Source organism: Parasteatoda tepidariorum, chromosome 7 (assembly GCF_982258835.1).
Source record: "Parasteatoda tepidariorum strain Cologne lab strain chromosome 7, Ptep-v5.0, whole genome shotgun sequence".
NCBI lineage: Eukaryota > Metazoa > Arthropoda > Arachnida > Araneae > Theridiidae > Parasteatoda > Parasteatoda tepidariorum.
Window position 1 is genome coordinate 68,033,562 of NC_141761.1, and position 22,159 is coordinate 68,055,720.

At 27.4% G+C, this 22,159-nt stretch overlaps 1 protein-coding gene across 8 annotated transcripts in view; it reads right to left on the reverse strand.

Annotated features, from left to right (window-relative positions):
* LOC110281924 (uncharacterized) overlaps positions 1 to 22,159 on the reverse strand; it is a 163,454-nt gene that overhangs the window by 49,626 nt on the left and 91,669 nt on the right. The window contains exons 1-2 of one of the 8 annotated variants that reach the window (XM_087167994.1): positions 4,056 to 4,506; positions 1,259 to 1,335 (exon numbers count right to left, since the gene is read on the reverse strand). The exons of 5 other annotated variants lie outside the window; for them this stretch is intronic. The gene's annotated coding sequence lies outside the window, so the exon portion shown is untranslated. Of the gene's footprint in view, positions 1 to 1,258; positions 1,336 to 4,055; positions 4,507 to 22,159 lie in introns of those variants that run through there. 2 more of the 8 variants (XM_087167997.1, XM_087168000.1) reach the window with 2 other exon arrangements.

A 22,159-nucleotide genomic window follows, 5' to 3' on the forward strand; every position in this document is an offset into this window, starting at 1 on the left:
ATTCGAACCTTTTATGCTGTAAAGATTAATTTTATGGTAGCAGTTTATAAGAAATGCAGAATTTGAAAGTTAGTATTAACATGTCTTGTTGAAACCACTAGAATAAAGTATCTATGTAATAAAGCATTTTTAAATAAGTTTCACTTTTAACAATATACAGTGTTTTTTTTTTCGTGCAAAAGAAGTAAAATTACCACTTTTTATCAACCAACATATTTTTTCGTAAATTAATTCCTCACCTCAAAATCTATGTGTATGCTAAGAGAACATATGACACATAAGATATCTTCCTTGCAAAAATATTAAAAACTAAAAAAAATTAAATATTTGCGCATGCTTGGGATGCTATGCAATAAAATAAGATCACACTCTCTTTGAAAGAGAGAAAAATGAATTATTAATCTATACTTATAGAGATTGAAAGATGTAGAATCTTTAATCAATTGGAAATCCTTCAAAAGTAGAGGAAAGGTTACGAAAAGCGAAAACTTAACACGTCATAGTCTGTCACTGATATCATCAATTTTTTCCTTGTGTAGTAAGATAAAAAATAAATAAATAAGTTAATGAAATTAAGCAAAAAAATCGTTAACAAATCGGGGAAAATGTGTTTTTATGTATTTTTCTTTATTACAAAAATTGCATTGCAATTAGAACAGATAAATTTTCCTATCAATTTAAATAAAGAAGTATATTCAAAAATATGCTTTTAAAAATAAAGTGCACTGAATTTTGTTTAAAAAAAACACTTGAAATTAAACTTTTTTCCTAAATGAATTTGTCTTTTGAATTGAATTTGATTTTTGGTCTTTCGATTTTGAAAATGAATTTGTCTTTTATTTACAAATTACCTTTAATTTTCATAATTTTAAACTTGCTGTTATTGTGTTTTTAATTTCAGTAGTTTAAGTTACTTAGAACTCCAATACATACTAAGACTAATTTTTCAATATAAAATATTTTTTCATTTTTAAAAAACTTTGCTTATTTTGCTTAGAACCGAAATTTCTCATATTTAAAATGTATGATAGAATTATGTTAACATTGTTTGTACAGCTTAACTTTAGGAGAAAATTTTAATTTCTAGATTTTCATATGTAATTTAAACTAATAAAAACAAAAAAACGGGAAATAAATTTGCTTTAGAACGTGCATGAAACCAAATATTTAATTATAATAAATATCCCAAAAAGTTTGGAAATCTAAATCTATTAAACTTTTCTATTTTTACTTATACACGGAGAAAAAACAAAATTACCTCATGCGTCAAATAAATCACTTGTTTCTATAGGTATTCAGTTGATTCAATTTGGAAAACATAATACTGGTACTCACCTAAAAATGAAACTTAGTACATTAGATATACATAAAAATAAATCATTGAAATATTAACAAACTAATTAGTATAATCATATTCATTAATATATTTGAAAAACACAAGTTACATTTAATTCATATATATATATATATATATATATATATATATATATATATATATATATATATATATATATATATATATATATATATATATATATATATATATATATATATATATATATATATATATATATATATATATATATATATATATATATATATATATATATATATATATATATATATATATATATATATATTTGGGGGAATGAAACTGTAATTGTCTCATGTTTTAAAGATTTTGAAACTATTGTATTTCATCATTCCAAGTTCTAAATATATTAATTATTAGCACGGGTAAAAATAGTTTTATAATTTAAAAATTTACAAATGATCTACAAATTTTTGTAGACTGACATTTAATGCAATCAAGTAATATATAAAGCTGAAATACAATTCTTTAACAAAAGTCCCTGTATTTTATTTTCATACATTTTTTCAATCAATTTTTGTCACTATAGAAAGCCAACGTAGGAAAACCATTAAAGATTGCGACAAATAACTTAAACAGGCTCTTAACTATACTAAGAATGCATTTAGGAAACATAGGTGTTGGGAAAAAGAGATAAAACCATGCATTTCACGCCTCATGTAGTAGGATAATTCCCTTTTATTCATGTATTTAAAATGCTTTAGGTTAAGAAAAATGCCATTGAAATGGATTTTAAAGTTTCTTGAAAAAAACGAGTTCTTGCTAATAAAATGGTTCTGGTTTCTCTATAAAAGATTAATAAGTACTTGTTAATGCAGCATGTGGGTAATTATTAGTTTTATAGTTTAAAGCATAAGAATTTATCATTGCACTTCTACATGAGTGCTTTAATTGAAAATATAAAATGCTTTTACACAATGTTTGCGAAATATTACAAACGTATCAGAAACATTTCAGAAATCGTTTAATAATAATTGCAAAAGAGAAGTGATTTCTAGATTAAAAGGACTTAATAGACAATATTTCTGGGTCTTTTTATATAATATTTACGATGCTAGGTATTGTAATACCTGTTTGACGTTATGTGCTCCATTCGGCCTGCCTCTATTGCGATTATTGAGATTGAAAAAATTCGCGAGATATTACGGTTGAAAAATATTAGGATATCCTCCATATGAATGCATCGTTCTATAATACGCTATACGAATAATCTGAACGATATTAAACGTTTTGAAACCATGAAAAACCAGGACTAGAAAATTTTAACAAATTTTGGTGATAGTTGCCAAAAATCAAAAGATTGGTTAAAGGTAGTGAAAATTTAAATGAGATCTAAAACCATTCCTTTTTGAGTAATTAGCTTATTTACACGATTTTCTAGTTTAAATTGTTCTTATTTTTGATTTATTTAACATGTTTTAATAATAAAATAAGACTTTTATAACTACAATTTTTGTCTTTAATTAACGAAAGTAGTCTTATTTACTATCACATAATTTATTTGTAATTTTGCTATCGATATTACTATATTTCTTTCGGAAAGAGTGATACTGCTTTTGATAGCGATGTAGTGTTGATACGCATCACTCTCAAACTGCTAACTTGCCACCTACGTAAGTTTAAAAATGTAGCTCTAACGCCAGATTCACAGAATGCCATTGAATCCACCAGCTCTATTAGGTTCCACTATCAAATGAAAGTTTCGAATGCCAATAGCTGCTAATTTGGATGATGTCTCATCAAAAAGATGTTGTTTTGCAATAGATACCTGTCCATTGCAATATGATAATAAGCAGGCAGCCTTTCCATGGTAATGAGATGTCAACCAAAAAGTGTGTTTTGTTGATGCAATGTGCAAAGCGAGATGCATCATTTCACACCTCCAAACTAATTAAATTATGCAGTGGATGAACTCATAGTGAACCAGAATGAAACCAGAACGAACTCATAGTTAAAATAGAAACCAGATGTAGAAAAAATAATTCTGTTCTAGATATACTTGACAGACCTATAAGAGAAGCAGTGGTCGATATAGAAAGAAATAATTCTGTTCTAGATATACTTGACAGACCAAAATTCTGTTCTAGATATACTTGACAGACCTATAAGGGAAGCAGTGGTGGATTTCTTCAATTTACCGGCCATGATTGTCTCGCCGCTCAACTCTATCGCATTCTTAACAAGACTGCCTGCCACAAACAGTGTTAAAATTTTCTACAACCTCTTATTAGACATTAAGTAAGACCCTATCTCAGCTCGAATTGTACTACATGCAATCAAGTTTAAAGATGACGTAATTGTACAACATGAGACTTCACGAAGGTTAAAACGAACTTTTCCCGTTGCGATTTGCAATGATGCATTTTAAATAATGTGTTCATTAAACCACATAATTACTGATACTTGCGTGTGCATTAATTTTTTCTTTGACATTATTCATTTATTATTTAGCTCCTCAGAAAGAGTGTGGATAGGATTAAGAACACTAGTTTAATCTTGATGAGTGATTAAAAACTATTCACATACCTATACCTTTCAAATTTATTTTAGATGATTGCATTTAGAATTCAACTAGTATACCAGACAAAATGATAATCGATGATCATTCGACATTTTTAAACTCCATTATAAACCATTGATTACACTTAGACAATCATAAATAAGTAATATTCTAAGCACTCACCACGCCATCTAATTAAATGCAAAAAAAAAGCATGTCTCGTTACACTTAGTTTGTTTCAATTGAAACTCAGCTGAGAGACAATGGTCATCCAAAAAAATTCCAAGCATGTCCTTTTAAAAGTCCAGAAGAACTTGAGAGATAAATGGAAATATAATTCAAGATTGCAATTAGATATATCAGCTTAGCAGAGAGCGAAATATTTAGCTTGTCATTCATTCTTAGTTGTTTGTTAATTGTCTTCTCCCCTTGAAAGAAAGATAAACAATGCTAAAACTCAATTATGCATATACATGTGGCCTCACCTAAGAGATAGTCACTTCCTTTATCGTTATGGACTAATGATTTGATTAGGAATGTACGAAGTGTTTGAAATGAACGACGACACTTGAAAAACAATGCTTTGACAAAATTTACGAAAATAGTTTGAGTAATAATGAATCATGAGTAAATTCCGATTTTCACTGTTAAAAAATGATAAAATAAAAAGACTTAAATAATAAAATTTTAAGTGGACAAAAAAGTTAGAGATAATCCGGTTTCTGTTGAACCAAAACCAAAAAACGTCGGGCACATCACTCTCAAAAGACGGGAGAGTTTAGGTTATGGAGAGTTTAGGTTATGGTTATGGTATTAGGTTACCCTAGAGATGCTCCTTTTTTAGATGCGCCCCACTTTTTTTGTTAATTAGTTGAGCATTCGCTTGTTTCTCACGAAAGTTGCACCATTCCTTTCCTAAATGTGCAAGGAAAGTATAAATTTTCTGATAAATATTACGTGACTAATCATAAGAAAAATGTATTGAGCACTCTTGCTTGCATATAATATTACTGAATCAGCCTACTTCACAAACCAATAAACGTGGAAAACAACATAGCTTTGTCTTTTTTTCAATTTCTCTCTCATATACTGACACTTATCCCTCAATTTCCAAATATAGATTTTTTTATATGATTCAGCACTGTTAATTTTTAAATGTCATGATATAACAACTACCAGAGTCGACATACAAAATTGTTTGCACTGCTAGTTTGCTAACATGCCATAACGCAATGATAAGGGGTATCAAAAGAAATTTTATTGACCCTGACATAAAATTATTCTACTAGAGCAAAAATATGTATTGTTCCAGTTTCTTAACAGTCAAACAGTCATCAATCACTTCTTTGTGAAAGGATCATTCCTTTAAAGATATCATTGATTTCGAAAAGTAACATCTTTCTGATATTATAAATGCCTGCATTTAACTAGCATTTCGCATTTAAAATGATTTTCAAGTGCCTGCTATTTCTTTCCAAGTATAACGATCAATCATTTCTACCATGTCATCTTAGTTGAAAGGATCATTTCCGTTAAAAAGATCTCTTACTTCTAAACGTCCTTCCAAATCAAATACCCACGTTTAACTACCTTTCAACATTTCAAACAATTTTCAATTTCAGATATTTTCTTCAACTTTACCATTGTGAGATTTATTTCTAAGAAATTCTTTATAATGTAAACCATTACGCTTGTACAGAATATGATAGAGCACTCCAAATATGATTGAAATTGCCATGTGTTTCACTTCCATTTCATGTATTTGAATATACTTCGCTACATCATAGTAGATAATAAGCATTTTCTTTACGATTGAACTATTCTTCTATTCCAAGCATGGAGGTGAAAGAAAAAGGTTTTATCGTTTAGCTTTCCCATTCTGCCCTTAAATATACCCCAACAATAAATCTATTCAACATTTTTACAATGGTTTCAACGGCTATTAAGTTATTAGAGTTATTTAGTAGGCAGATTATAGGATGGCTATTGAATCTAGGCTTCAATTTATTTGTGTGATTAATCAAATATGTCAAAACATCTTAAATAGAGATGACGTCAGAATAAAAAAGGTATAAATTTATGTATCTTCAATTTTTTAAAGGGACAACTTTTGTTTTTCAAAACAAAAGTTCTGTCCTCTTCTAGAGCGCTAGGTTTTTCGGTTATGTGTCACATGATGCTTCTTACCCGACTTGAATTAAGTTTTGGGCAAGACAAAATTTCGTAAAGCTGAAACAATGCATCCAATTTCAGACAAAATTCCTTCAATGCTACAATAAAATCCAGAAAGATCTTCTGAGCATTCTGATACTTCAGGTTTGATCCAGGCTATGCGGGAATCCAGAACATTATATGATTTTCGAAGTTAATTTCCATATTTAATTCGAAATTTGAAAATCGAAGACCTTCTTGACATAATTAAAGTTTTAAACACGAAGTCCTTTCCGTTCTTTTTAAAGGACAAAAAATAGTATTTTGGTGAGTTAGATTCAATTGAAACATCATATGTTACGATTTTCTTAACTTACTAACGTGCCTCCTTACTTATTACTATGAACCGCATCTTCTTAACTTATTAAAATCAAACCTTCGTTGATGTATCGCATCGCTATAAGAAAAATTCTTTCTAAAGAGAGAGTCGATTTGTTGTTGTTGAATATGGTCCTTAGTGAAGAAGTTTATGCTACGATTATGAAATTATAAAAGAAAAACGGCGTAAGTTAAAGAAACGTTTCCGACAACCGACGAAACATTAGCTAATGCTCATACAATTTGCAATATATATATATATATATATATATATATATATATATATATATATATATATATTTATATATATGTGGGTGATTCTCACGAAATATGACAATTTACAGTCTCTTGCTTCAAGATCTAATACTATAGTTCTATTAAAAGAGCTTTCTTTTTTAATTTTAATATTGAATTTCAAAATGTCATTTTCCTGGTATGTCACAAATAATATTTCCAATAATAACTAGCTTCAAAACATCCCATAAATTTTTCAATATCTAATTTTTTTTTATCTCAACCGTTGAATATATGCAGAGGGTATATATGCAGAATATATGCAGAGGATATTATTTACAAAACTTTGTTGAAAATAATTTTTTCTGTCAATAATTTGTTTGTCACAAGAGAATCTGTCATTTTCCTGGCTACTTTTATTTAGTGATTTATAGCCAAATTAGATAGCGCCAGCAATCAATATCTTATATTAATAGATTGGTTAAAATACCATCCTATCTGAGCATGTCTTGCTGCATGAATAAAATTCCAACTTTCTGGTTCAAAACCTATTTCAAAAATTTTTCAAGGTGAGTAGGTTTTTATGTTGTCATTTTCCTGTCTTCTTGAAATCATTAATAACATGAACTGCATAGATTTACCTGAATTATTTCAAGAAATCCTGTTATTTTCTGCGGAATGTGAACATCTTAGGTAGAAATGTTAAATTAAAGTTAAATGCTACATAATGGCAAATTGCAATTATCCTGGCTGTCATTTTCCTGTCTTATGAATGCCAGGACATTGAAACAGTTGCCAGAAATTTTTTTAAGCTGTTGAATATAAAGAGAGAGGGCAAATATTTACCTAATACCAAGTTTATATAAGATTGTAATATGCTTGAACGTAATCAAAGTTTTTTTTTTATTTAATGATTGATTATTATACAAAATTTTATTGTGCACATATCAGCAACAAAACCATTTTTGATTCTTTCTACAGTGGATAAGAGAATTAATATAAGCAATTCATGGTCCATCCAACGCAAAGGCTTAAGTTGAGTTACTACCTATTAACTTAAAATGACTGTTTTTTTAACTACTAAGCTTTTTTCTCTTGAGCAAAAATGTCAATATACTACACTGCTGTCTATAAGATATTAATAAATATAACTAAATATATATATATATATATATATATATATATATATATATATATATATATATATATATATATATATATATATATATATATATATATATATATATATATATATATATATATATATATATATATATATATATATATATATATATATTTAGTTATATATATATATATATTATATATATATATATATATATATATATATATATATATATATATATATATATATATATATATATATATATATATATATATATATATATATATATATATATATATATATATATATATATATATATATATATATATATATACATATATATATACATATATATATATATATTAGTTATATTATATATATATTAGTTATATATTTATATATATATATATATATATATATATATATATATATATATATATATATATATATATATATATATATATATATATATATATATACATATATATATATATATTAGTTATATTATATATATATTAGTTATATATTTATATATATATATATATATATATATATATATATATATATATATATATATATATATATATATATATGTCATGCATCAACCAATTTGTACATTTATAACCTTTTTTTGTTAGTTTCTTAACTGATTTGCTAATTTATTGATACATTTGTTCATTAATGATTTGCTTCCTTTCATTTGTTGTTTAATACATTCACCCACTCATTTAATCACAAATTCATTAGCTATATCAAGAATCATTGAATAAACCAAATCAACTATATCAAACATAATAAACTAAGTGAAAAAAAAACAATTCAAACATAAAGCATTGTTAGCATCATGTAGAATAGTAATTGAAGCTCAATAAATATTAAATAACGCTTAAAAGAACCATTCAAATTACCATGATTTTACTTCTTTATTAAAAAACTATTAAAGAAATTTAAACTTTTTTTTAAACTAAATAAAAAACGAGCTGCCTCTATAGTAGCGGAGAACAATATATGACCCTTTTCTGATATTACCAGACATTATATAGAGCCTATATCCTCCCTTTTCTTAGAGTAAAATATGATTTCACACTTATAAAAACACACATTTTAATTCCAGGAGAGAGAAAAATAGACTGATTTTATACTCTCAACTTGAGTATAATTATTAATTTATTAATAGTTTATCTACAAATCAGCAGATCTAAAATTTCATGGTTAAAAGATAGTGACATTTCTGCTAATAAGTAAATATCTGCTTTTTATTTATAAAAATGAGGTAATTTCTCTCTCTCTTTTTTTTAAATTTTTTTATTTTTTTAATTTTTTATTTTAAATTTTGGATCAGAATTTTAAATTATTGCCGCTTCCTATCCGATCTCGTTTCTGCTTTTTCAATTGATGAATTTTTTTTTTTTTGCATTTATGACTTTTGACAATTATTTAATTGTAAGTTTTTTGATTCTTTTTTCATTTATTCTCTGTTTTAAGTTATTAATTATTAGGTATTAAAATATTTATGAGTCCAACCTTTTCATTTTATCTTTACAAAAATAAATAACTAAAGCGCCTGAAATATGCGCAATTTCGAATACATAATGCAACAAAATAAGATATTATTTTGAAACTTGATACAATTTTTATACAACAAAAATAAGCAGCAGTTAAGCTCCAAAACGATCACTAAACAAAATATTTTGTAAACGAGTAAATAAACAAACACTTTTGAATTAAAGAAATGTTGCCCAAAAAATATTTTTAAATGCGTTTAATAAATTTCCTCTTGCCTTTATTGATATCATTTTCTTGGATTATTTTTTATTAGTTTCACGACTGAAATAATAGTGTATTGCGGGATGAGTTCTTTATTCATATTTGTAACAATAGATGGCAGAGTAATCGCTGTAAAAAGCTTTAAATTTTGTTCAATAGATGGCGATACTACCAAAAACTTCCAACGAAGAAAGGATGAACTGAAGAAGATCAATCCTTTCCCTCAATATTTTGATCGTGGATCGGATGTGGGTTTTCGGATACGGTTTTTTTTTTTTTTTTTTTTTTTTGAGAAAGTAAGTAGCAGGATGGAGTTACTTAGATCAATCTTTTAAAAGAAAACTCTAATTTTTTTTTAAATATATGTAATCTGTTTTAAAATAAATCTTGATGAATTTTTTTCCCCCCCTCTTAGTTTACTTATAGTTTACTTTACATTAGTACTTAGATACATTAGTTACAGTGCCGTTACATTAGTACAGTTACATTAGTACTTACATACTTATCGTTGATACTAAAAATGAACTAAAATACTTTTATATTTCAAATTAAGTGTTGCGGTTTAAAATGAATTTTAAACGAAAAACGTTAGGAAATCGGCAAAAATTTTTAATTTTTGCCGATTCTTGCGAAATTTTTTAATTTTTGCAAGAAAATGAGAGTAAGTTTTTGTAGCAAAATTGTAATTGAGAAAAAAACTATGCTTAAATTTACAATTAGCAAATTTAGCATTAATTTTACTATTTGGCATTACAAACGCTGTTTTAACGTTTAAACGTTAAACAATTATACTTGAAACTTTGATTTGCACCATTTTAAAATTTTTATAATTCTTACTGTAACAGTAAAATATTTGTCTACTTTTTCTCTATCTAAAATTATTTAATTTTAACGTCAGGTGAGAAAAAAATTATAGTATTTGTTAATTACGAAAGTCAATATCATAATGCTTTCATCGTTATTTACTACTTAAACGCAAACAATTTAAAACGACGTTTTCAGATAGAAATAATTAGTTTATGCATCAACAATTAACTTATGTTTGAGCAGAGTAGTTAGGTAGGCACAAAATTATCATAAAAAATTCTACCACGTTTGTAAAATTCAGAAACTGAAAAGTTGTTCAAACTTTTTTATTTTAACTTTTTAGACGCAAGATATTTAATTATGATATATTTTTTTATGCTTGAATCATGTATTATACACTACAAAAAAGCATTTGATATTTCCTATGTCCTTAACCAAAAATTAAAATAGACTAAAACTTTAAAAAAAAAAATTATATTTTGGTAGCTTTGATATTATGCTCAGGACAACTCTTGCATGATGCGTTTAACTTCTACGTACTTTTACCCGTGATAAATGAAAATTTGTTTCGATTACATATTTTTCGCGGAATAGATAGATGTAATAAAGACCATAAAATTTCTCTCCTAAATCAATTTTTTTAAACAAAATTCGCACTTATTACTATTGCACGAAGATGAATTGAAATAACTTTGTTTAATTCTTTAACATGATAAACTCTATTGTAAATTCAACTTAACTTTTTAAAGCAGCCTTATCTACAGCCTAATCTGTACTTTACTCTTGCAATCATACTCATTCTTCATTCACTCAAAGAACTCATTCATTTAAGTGAGAATATATTTTAAGAAATGTGAGGATGAAAGATTAAAATGTATTTAAGACCTCGATTTCTAGTTAATAATCTCTGGAATTGTATGTACTAAAACTTGCTATTGTCTCAACAGAAACTTTTTATTTTGATAATAAAAAAGTAGTTTCTAGTATCTTTTTCAGATTTTGAAATTTAAAATGCAATTTCTTACACATTTTATAGCTCAAAAAGAGTTCGCCCATCAACTCCGTATAAGTTTTGAACTTTGTAGTTTAAAATTACCTATTATAACGTAGCGTCAGAAATTTTTTACCATAAAAATTCAAGCTTTACTTTTATTACTATTAAGTTAAATAATAAAAAATTGAAACGTAAACATTAAATAGCATTTTCTTGCGATAGCATACCTTTGGATAAACGCGTTTTTTTAATTAAGCGCAAAAATAAAAATTCGTGATTTGTGGAAATAGTTTTTGAGACATGGGAAAATCCACACAAAAACACAATTAACCTCAAGGGATTCAAACTTTAGACTCAATTACTATTAGAGACCATATATTTAATGAGAATAAAAAACCAAAGTTGTCGAAAAAATGGCCTCTTATTTCAGGAGGCTTAAGTTTAATCTGCTTTCGCTACTTAAATTATCGTATGTACACATTAATTAATATATTTAAGACAGTGTTAATGTTCATTAATTTAAATATTTAAGAAAGTACTAATACCTATTTATTGAATTTTTTATATCGTTGAACAAGTAAGATTGTATATTAGTATATCAAAATTTGATTATTACATCAAAAATGATTCAGAGTTTTTTATTTTTTTTATTTACCTACATAATTCTAGAGATTAATGCTCCCTTGAACTCTTATATTATTCAGTTAACATGCCTATTTTTTTCCCTAAAAAACTATAGTTTTGGGTTTGGCAATAATTTTTTTCCTAATGCACTTTTATTTTGAAAAAAGCAGTTTTTTTTTATTGCGATTCGTTTGTAAGCAGCTTAGAAAAAACATAGCTTTGCATTTCGATTATCCTAATGACTTCGTGAATAGATATTTACAACATTATATTTTTTGTGGGGAATCTGAATACGAACACATCTCCTGAAAAATACACATCAATTGAAAAAGAATACATCCATTGAATTGATTCGAAGATCTGCGTTATTGTTGTTTAGTTTCTTAATGCAATATTAATAAAAGAAATGCAAACAAACAATAAAATCTAATGCAAATAGATGTTCGATTAAAAACTGCAAAACAAAATTTTTATTTAATGACTATAGATAAACTGTGCAATTAAAAACACTGAGCTCTTGATTATACCGTAAAATAACAACAAAGAATGCGGAAGGAGTGTAAAAAAAAGTGAAAGAATAAATGATCATTAAGTGAGCTATACCATTTTCAATATTTTTAAGCAGAACATTTCGGCAAATCATCGAAAATTCATTCATCACAAATTCACAAAACCGGAAAGCGACAGCTGAACTGTCGCCTAAGTCACGGAAACAGCCCCATATAGTCATAGTCGTAGCGGTCTTTAACCCTTTCTTTGGGCAACGGAAGGCCCCTTAAGGTTATAAAAGATTATCGAAGATAGTCTCAAGCAGCACATATACATGCAGTCTCACGTACTCTGGCCTTAATTATATATACATTACCACCCTTTCACTCTTCTTCCCTGAAGCATAATTTGACCGATTATGATGCAGGAAGGCCATCGATATCTATGATTAAAATCGATTAGAATGTCTCTAATGGTCTTCAAGATGTTCGGTATAATTTCTGTTATCGCCTCAGTAAGCATAGATGAAAGAATTTCTAACTTTTTCTTGGTAGAAAAAAAAGGTAAAGAAAATCAGAGTAATTTAATTTATTGTTATTTAATGTCAGCAATTGCAGATTTCTTTTTTCAGTAGAGTTCTTAAAGAACTGGTAATATATTTTGTTTGATTGTATCAGTTGTATTTTCAAGAGTTTTTACCACGAGCAAATATCATTGTGAAATTTCATTAACATCTCTTAAATTTTAATACTCAAAATGATCTGTTTGAAATCTGTTTGTTGAAATCTGTTTGAATCCACATGAAAACTTATTACATATAAGTAAATGTCCAATTATTCCTGTATCAAATAGTATTTTTTTCCCGTACTACGAAAGAAGTCTAGCTACATTCATTTGAAATTCAAAAGGGTAGATATGGATCATGTACGATATAGAGCGGGGGAGCTTAGTTGATTTTTTATTTTTTTCCGTCACAGATTCAAGAAACCGACCAGTTACATAATAAAAAAGTTTTTTAATAAAAAAACACTTAATACTCATTCCCCAGAAAGAAAATTTTTTAAATAATTTATAGACACCAAACAATGATAAGACTACCCCCCTAAAGTAATAAAAATGTATAAAAACCATCTTATGCGAATGCTGACGTTTTTAGGAATTAACTTCTTACACGAGAGGTTCTTTTTTTACACAAAAACTTTCATAAAAAAACATATTCTATCTTTATTTTCTTTAAAAAAAATCCTAGCAAAAAATGTCAGTGTTTTATGTAAATTTCTTTTGACACAATTCGTACCGTATATTATCAGTGATACACACAGAGAAATAATTATTTTAATTTCAAAATTCACATTTTTTTTTTAGAATTTGTACACTTGTGTTTGAATATTCTACATCATAAAAGGCATTATCTTCTTTCTAAATCGTAGCTCAAGGATACGGGAAGTAAAAGTCATTACAAGCCCATCTTTTTGAGTTCCATGGATTTTAGATGAATTATCGTACCATTTTCAGGAGAAAAAAAAATGAATGTTAGGTCTTCTTTATTATTATGATATTCAAGTCACACGCAATATGAACGAGTATTTTCATTTAAAGACAAAGGGCAATGAAAGACGAAATTTGAATCAGACATCAATCAACAAAATAAATAATTTGCATCTACGTACATTTTAATATATTTATCTAAAAAGTTATTATATTATTTATTTCATGTCATCAAAAAGGAAAAAAGAGTTAATTTTCTAGAATTACTCTAGAAGTACTCATTTTTTTTTTCAAAACAGAATCACTTCCAAAAATGGTTTTGATAATTAATTTGAGATTTATTGTGCCTTTTTGCCGTAATTAACACATCTTTCTCATAACTAGTTATGGATGCTTCTCAAAATAAATAATAAGCATTAACATTACGGAATTTCAAATATAAAGTAATATAGTTGCAATGCAGTGAAAATATTGTAAAGTCTCTCAACTATAATATTATCCTTTACGCAAATCAACGAGGGGCATTCTGAAATCTTTCTTCCAAAAATTGTTTTTCCAACAATAAATCCCATGGCCTTTATTTACAGTATGAGATTTAAAGAAATACTCTTCTTAAATGAAGAAAATAATAAAGTTCTGCTAATATTTTATACGGCATATTTTACCGAGGTTGAAAAATTAAGTTCTTATGCAAAATTGTACTATGATTATTATTCAAGTTTAAATATGTTAATATCGTGCAATTTGGCTCTTTATTAAAGTGTAACAAATGTGTACGGTATTGTGAATCAACAACTTTATTATTTTTAACAATGATGGCAAAAAGATCAAAGATCAAGACGTTGAAATTCTAGTAAACGTTTTATTTAATATTGTACGCAGTTACACAAATTAAATTGTAATTTTTTTAAAAAAATAGCAATTTTAGGAATAAGTGTATGGACTAAATTTTCAGTGTATTATAATTAATTTTTAATTTCTTAACCATATAATTTGAACCCAAATCTGCAGCAACAAAAAATATCATAATAAATTTTACTTCTAAGTAAAGATGAAAGGTAAAGTTGACGATAAAGGATACTTTTATAAAAGAAATTACTTTATAATATAAAAGAAGCGTTGAGAAAGGGAGGGACGCGAAATTGGATTACAGAAAATAATCTTTTCATTGAAGCCAAGAAAAGTATAAAGAAAGACAATAACTGTCTGGCTTTGTAATTGAAATTTTCTTTTGTAGTTTAGATCTGGAACACTACATAAAAAAAGTCTTATCAGTGCCATCTTTACGAATGGAATGTCAGTCCACTAATCTTGAAGGTCAGTGTAACGCCATAATCTCTGAGACGATTCCTGCAGACAAAGACCCCTAGGCGTTGACCAGCCATGTTACTTTTATTACAATTCATTACTTTTTTTCGAGAATAACATCTATTCTGAACAATAAAGAATTATTTTATATTGGTTTAAAATGAATTTCCTGTGGATGTCTAGCAGCATTTTGCTTTGGGAAAATTACATCTAATCTCCTCTGCAGTTAGTTCTCGGTGGCAGTAAAGAGAAAAAATAAGCAATAAAAAAATAAAAAAAAGGGCATAATGTTATTGTCGTTAAAATGGCGAAATACAATTATTTATCGGGCTGAACTTAGTTATCTAATACAGTTAAGTTGCCAGTAAGTATTCTACGATTCCATTAGGAAACTAACCCATTTAAACTTCATAGTTAACTTGCTAATCTGGGTGTAAAAAAATACGGAAGTAATTTTCTTCTATATTAACTACTTAATTATATTTCATCAAATTCTTTAGAAGTGGGTTAAATCGGTTAATGTAATACTTCGGTCTATGCAAATACTTGAAATTCTGAAAAATAGATTTATGTTTTATGGCAATTGTATTTATTACTTTTCTAAATTTAATTAGAAAATATCTATAAATTTTTTTTGAACCCATACATAAAAATTCCTTTTCTAAGAAAATAACTTCACTTATAATTTAAAGCTTGTAAAACCATTTTTTATAAATGGCATTTTTACTAAGAGTTAGCATATATGAAAGTCGAATTCAAACATTCCCACACTTCAATAAATTTTAAGAAGGTGATAAAAAAAAAAGGATACAATAATATGAAGAAAAAATATATTTATTAAGTAATGGGTTAAAAATATGGAACTAATCAAATCTTTGTGGACACCTTAGTGACGATTATAAACGTGATTTCTTATTTAAAACTTCAAATTAAGACTAAAAAAAAAAAAAAAATTAGATCGAAATGTAAAAAATTAAAAAAAATTCAGAACAAATCAATTATTAATTTCACATTTAATTAGTAACTTTAAAATATTTTGGGATAACTTTTTTTTAAGTATTTAAGCTAATTTGAGCTAATGCAATTTACAGAGTGAAAAAGAAAACTTTTCATTTAAATATTCTTGGATTTTCACATGCAAGGGCTCATAATTCGGGGGCCTAACTTTAAATAGGCTGATCAATTAGTGCATACGCTAGTAAATGTGACGAAATCAGACAAGCAAACATTTTTCCCTGGAAAAAATACATCTTTTTTTTTTACAAACTTGGATTTTTGACTCTCAAAATATAATATCTACCATCTGGAAAACATGGTCGCAATAATTTAGACAGGAATTTTTATGATTGAGTCCTATGTGGGATAATCCGATTATTAGATCAAAAGTTAATAAGATGTTCACTTTTTTTCGTGAATTGTAAACTTTATAAAAACTATAATTGCATATTCAAGTGAATAAACTAATTTTCTGTCAACAGTAATCGATTCTATTTTTTCTTGAAATAAGTTTTAAGCACTTGGACGAATCTCTTACTATCTAGCAACTCAAAGACATATGAAGTTTGCCAGTAAAGTTGCCATTCGTGAAAAATCTTCGTTAACGAAGGGTCAATGATGCTTGGTCGTAATGACCTATCAAAAGTGACCGATTTGGAGAGAGGATTAAATAAATAAAAAAAGGAAAAACATCTTTCTGAATGGCATGTCGTCATAGATATTGAAAAGAATGAATACATTTGACATTGTTTGAATGAGTGTGTACATTTCTTTCTTTCAATATCGAGCACTGTGTCGTTTAGGGCGTGGAAGTCAGGAGTTCGTGCCGACACATCACTTTGGCACGCAGTGTCGGACTCATGGTTACCACCCTACATCCCGTCAATGGCACTTTCACGCTCTCACTCATATTCAAGCATGCAAGGCTGATGAAAGTTCTTTACGCAGTGCAAACAAAAACTTTCTTTTTCTTCAATTTTATGTAATTATTTTTTAAAGATTTCAAAATGCAATATCCACGTAATATTTTAGTTTCACAACCTTGTAATGAAGTTTCTTGAAGAAAAAAATTTAAATTATTGAGTCACTTTATCTATTAAATTGATTTTGTCTATTGCTGCGTCTTAAACTTTTGTTTCGGGATAATCATACAAAGCATTTCAATAACAATCATTTTCAATGACTCAATTTAATGAAAAATTCTTGACAAGGTGAGTCATTAAATAAATCGTATTTCAATCCAATTTAAATCCAGTTCTTAATGGTTAAACTCACTTACTGTCATTGCTCGTATGAGTTCGTTCTAACTTTACAGGTTGGTTAGGTAAAAACTGTCCCAATTATTTTTGACGATGGTATAAGCTACAAAAACTGTAATAATTTTTATCTCTTCAACCACTTTTTATTTTGTGGAAATGTTAAGACAAAGCAAATCACTTCACTGTGAAAATGAATACCCCAATTTTCTTAACTTTTCTTGACTAAATTTTTTGATTAAAGTGTTCTGCCGAGAAAAAGGCTAAAATGGTAATAAGTAGGCGAGTTAAGTAAATATAGGTGTTAAGTTTAATTATAAGAGTTTATGAAGGAGAAGGTCATGAAGAAGCCGCAAAACGAGAAGAACGTGCCCGATTTTTAGATCCATCTGTTTGCAGTTAAACTTCCTTGGGCACTAGAGGATCATAAAAAGACTGGAAAAATAAAAATGACTTGTTGCAGAAGGATTTCTAAACCTAGACAAGTTTTTTTTTTTTTTTTGGGGGGGGGCAGTTAATGACTTGAGATGAAACTCTGAACCGGACAAGAGTTTAGCGTAAATCTCATGAAGCACAACAGAAGCGTAAGAAGATGAAAGAAAACGCATTTGTACTGAAATGTGCATTTTCATATTTAATGCCAAGTCCGTGTGCCGATTTTGAAAACTGTTTGCCCTTTAAATAAGTAATACAGAGTAATGTTGCTAAGTTTGCGAATACGGGCTAGTTGGCCACTCAAGACAGCTAATTATGCCAATAAAATCTAGAATTACAGTCGATCTAGCAACCAAAATTGATAACGAAACAAAAAATTCCGTGGTATAAAATGAATAGCATGAAATAGAATTTTGAATAAGTCTAAATAGTTATTTCTATAAAAGCATAGCATAATTGAAAATTGCATTTGAACATTACGATCAGCAACAAAATATAATTGCACAATCACACAATTTCAAAATACTAACGGACTATCAACCTAATTTTTTCTTTGCTTTGTTCCAGAGTTTTTTACATACAAATCATACCGAAACAAATATAAAAAATTGAAGCATTTTTAAAACAAACATCATATTCAAATTCGGTGGAATTTTTGTGAAAGAGTGCAAAAAGCATAAAGTAAATTTTTTTGTATGACTAATAAAGAGATTGTAAAGCCTAAAACTAGAGGTCTGTCAACTAAGTATAACTCGATAAAATACAAGTAAAAACTCCATATATGTATACAATCAGTGCGAAATTTTATCTTAACCCGTCTTAGACTAAGCATAGAAATCTTATAAAATGTGACTTTATTTCCATTGAAATATGCTTAAATTACATTCATTAAGACAGAAAAAAAAGTTTTGTGCATGAAGGATAATATTCATTCAAGATATAAAATGATGTGTTTATGCACCATTAACGAAATCAAGGAACAAACTATTTTGAACACTAGTTTTTCATTAAATTTGTTTTATTTTTATTTTATTTACAGAACTTGCAATTTTAATTCATCATAAAAACGTATGATTAATCTCGAAAGGAATAATTATACATTCTTAAAAAGTCGAATAAATAAATAACCATTTCAAGTTATAAAACAAGAATAGTTTAAAAATTTCTCAGCAGAAAATGTTTATTCAAATTGCATTAAAATAATTAAAAAATGTCTTTAGAACCCTTGACAATAGTAGAAAAATAGAATCAGTGAAAAATATACGTCTCAGTGATAATTTTAAGAAAAATATTTGTTGAAATGGTGCTTTTACGTACATTTGTCAGAAAATGGGTTAAACGATACATTAATGTCTGGGTGTAATAAATCAAACTGAGAAAGCTATGTTTAAGCTTTCTTTATAAACTATTTTGCTAATAACATAAATTCTTAAAAAGTTGGTCAGTAAAGATGCTTATAATTTAGTCAACTTTAATGCAAATGAGTTAGTCGCAAAATGTTATCAAAAAATCTGATGGGGAAGAAATTAAAATGCATTAGACTTTTTTTTATCAGTTATGTGTTTTTTCACTTGCCGTCTCAATTACGAATTTGAGATATTAAAAAGAAGAATCTGATTTGGAACAAAAAATGTGCATATTAATCCATTTATTTTCAAATTCGTAAATAAATGAGATAATAAATCGTTAATCAGGATTACGGTGTACAGTATCCAAACTTCAAGCACTGGGTCCAGTGGAACAGAGCTTAGAATCAAAATCGTGCAACATTAACAAATTAATGATAATTAAGTTTCGATTCTTTTTGTAACTACTATATTCTGGCATAAATTGTTTCTTGGTTAATGCAGCTCTATTTCAAAATTTTAGGTTAACTATTACGCCAATTTAGGAATAACAGTCATCTATTGTAAGTATTTTAACTATCCCTGACATATTTAGAACGAAATCCATAAAAGACAATGCTAAAATATTTTTTCGAGAATAAACTATCAAAAAAAAACTCTTTTGCTAATTACAACAAACCATAATATTATCTAACAATTCCATTCAAAACTGCAAATGGCAAAAGGGGAGAGTGGGACAATGTCCTTAGATAAAGAATGAGCCGTAGAAGACGCAGACACTAGAGAAAAAAAAATTCGATATTTTCTCGGGCTGCTACTCATTGATGAGAGAGATCTTGATCGTGATAAAAGTCAATGAACCAGGCTAATTAAGCACTGACTATCGCTGCAAGTGATCTGCGTCACGTGATATTAGTCTGTAAAGTGGCTTATTGGCCATGCTGCTAATTACTTAATTGTCATTAGTTTTCATCCAAATGCTGGAAATTGTTTTTACATAAATTTGCATCTGGAATGGAATATATTATCAAAGCAATCGAAGGTAATTTTTTAAAAAAAACGCGTATATGCATTTTAAAGTGATAGTTTTTTTTATGCGTGTGTTTTTTTTTCTTCTTGATAGTTAAAATTAAAAGTTGAAAAAGTTTTTAAAGTTGATTTCACATCAGGTTGTGAAGTTTCTCAATTTTCAATATCATTATATAGAATCAATACCATTATGTCGATTTGTCGAAGTGAGAATACAATTTTAGTTCAGCGATTCAAAAATACTTTAGAACTATGTTTCAGGCATGTTTTTAAAATAAAATTTGACTTTTTATTCGATTATGGTAGTTAGCTGCAATCTTAAAACTTCGCCTAGTTGAACTCTATTATCGTGCAACTTTCGTAATATTAAACAGAATTAAAGGTTTTTATGTTTCAACTTTAATCGAGACATTGTTAAACTTAACACCTTTAAGTTTGCAGAAAATTTAAAGGGGTATTGTGATTCAAGGTACTGACACTCTGCTTAAATATTGAGCTAATTTTTCTACGCCGTTGAGTATTAAAAAAACAAACATTTGTTTTCAATTCTATAGAGCAATAATGTCACTGAAACTTTAAAGAAGAAGAAATAAATATCGTTTCACTAGTAATATTAAAATATTTTTAGTTTATTTATATATTTATTGCTTGAAGATGTTTATTAAAGAGTAATATTTATAAACAGAAAGTTTTTGAATAAACTTTCAGTTATTTTGGAAACATCCAAAAGCTCGGTAAATTTTACTCGGTAATTTTAATAATTTTGGCAAAATTAACAATAAAATAACGCTTGTAATAAGAGTTAAAATTTGGTAAAAGTGGTAAAATTTGATATTTTTACAGTGATATCTTTGAGATTTGCATAAAAACAATTTAGAGTTAAATTTACTTTCCATTTTTGTATTTCTTACTAGATGTGTAGTAATAAAAACTACAATTTTGAAATCCAGAATTTCCGGTAAACCGTCACTATATTAACGGAAAAATTATCAAATAAATGGTTTAAATACCTGATATTTTGGTTTTATTTACAAAAACTATGTTCTTTCTTTCTTTACCATACAGTACTTTGATTTTAGCAGATTTTTTCTCTCTGTGCAGATTACAACAAATTCAAAAATATTACAGTTCTATTGGTCCTAAATTTTTATTGAAGTATCTAGAATAAAGAAAAACGCATTGCGCAGTCCGATCAAAATTTTGTGGTGATATACTCAGAGATGTAGAAAGTTTGCAAAAACAAAATTTCGAGCAGACATACTAGTTAAGAGATAACTTGGGTATAAGAAATCATATTTATTGCAAGATTTTGTTATTGTATCAGTAAAACCAGGCAATGGAATAGCTAACTAAACTAACTTTCGTTAATCCAGAAAAGTTCCACAAATGACTACAATAAAAGATAATATAACATTGATTTCTGACTCATAATAGCACCAAATATAAGCATAATAAAATAAGATGTGATTTGATGCTTCCTCAAGCCATAAGTAAAATATTTTTATGGAGCAAAATTTTTGCATTCTCTTTTGTTTGCCTGAAAATACTATGCCATGTATTTGAATTACGAATACGACTTTTTCAGGCACTAATTCGTAAAATCTAAAATGTCAGTTCAATTTGCATGTGAACTGTAACCTTGGATAAATAGAAACATTATTGAGTACGCTGCGATATTAGCACGACTAACGTAAAACAAGACCCAAAGTTGAGTTTATTTGCTGCTAAAACGTGCCTAAGTAACAGATCTTAGTTAGTTCATATATAGTGTTATTGCACGTCTAAGCTGGAAAGGTAATTTAGTCATGAAGTATTTAGAGTCCAGGCTCATAAAAGTGCCGAAGTCTCATAACTGCAATCTT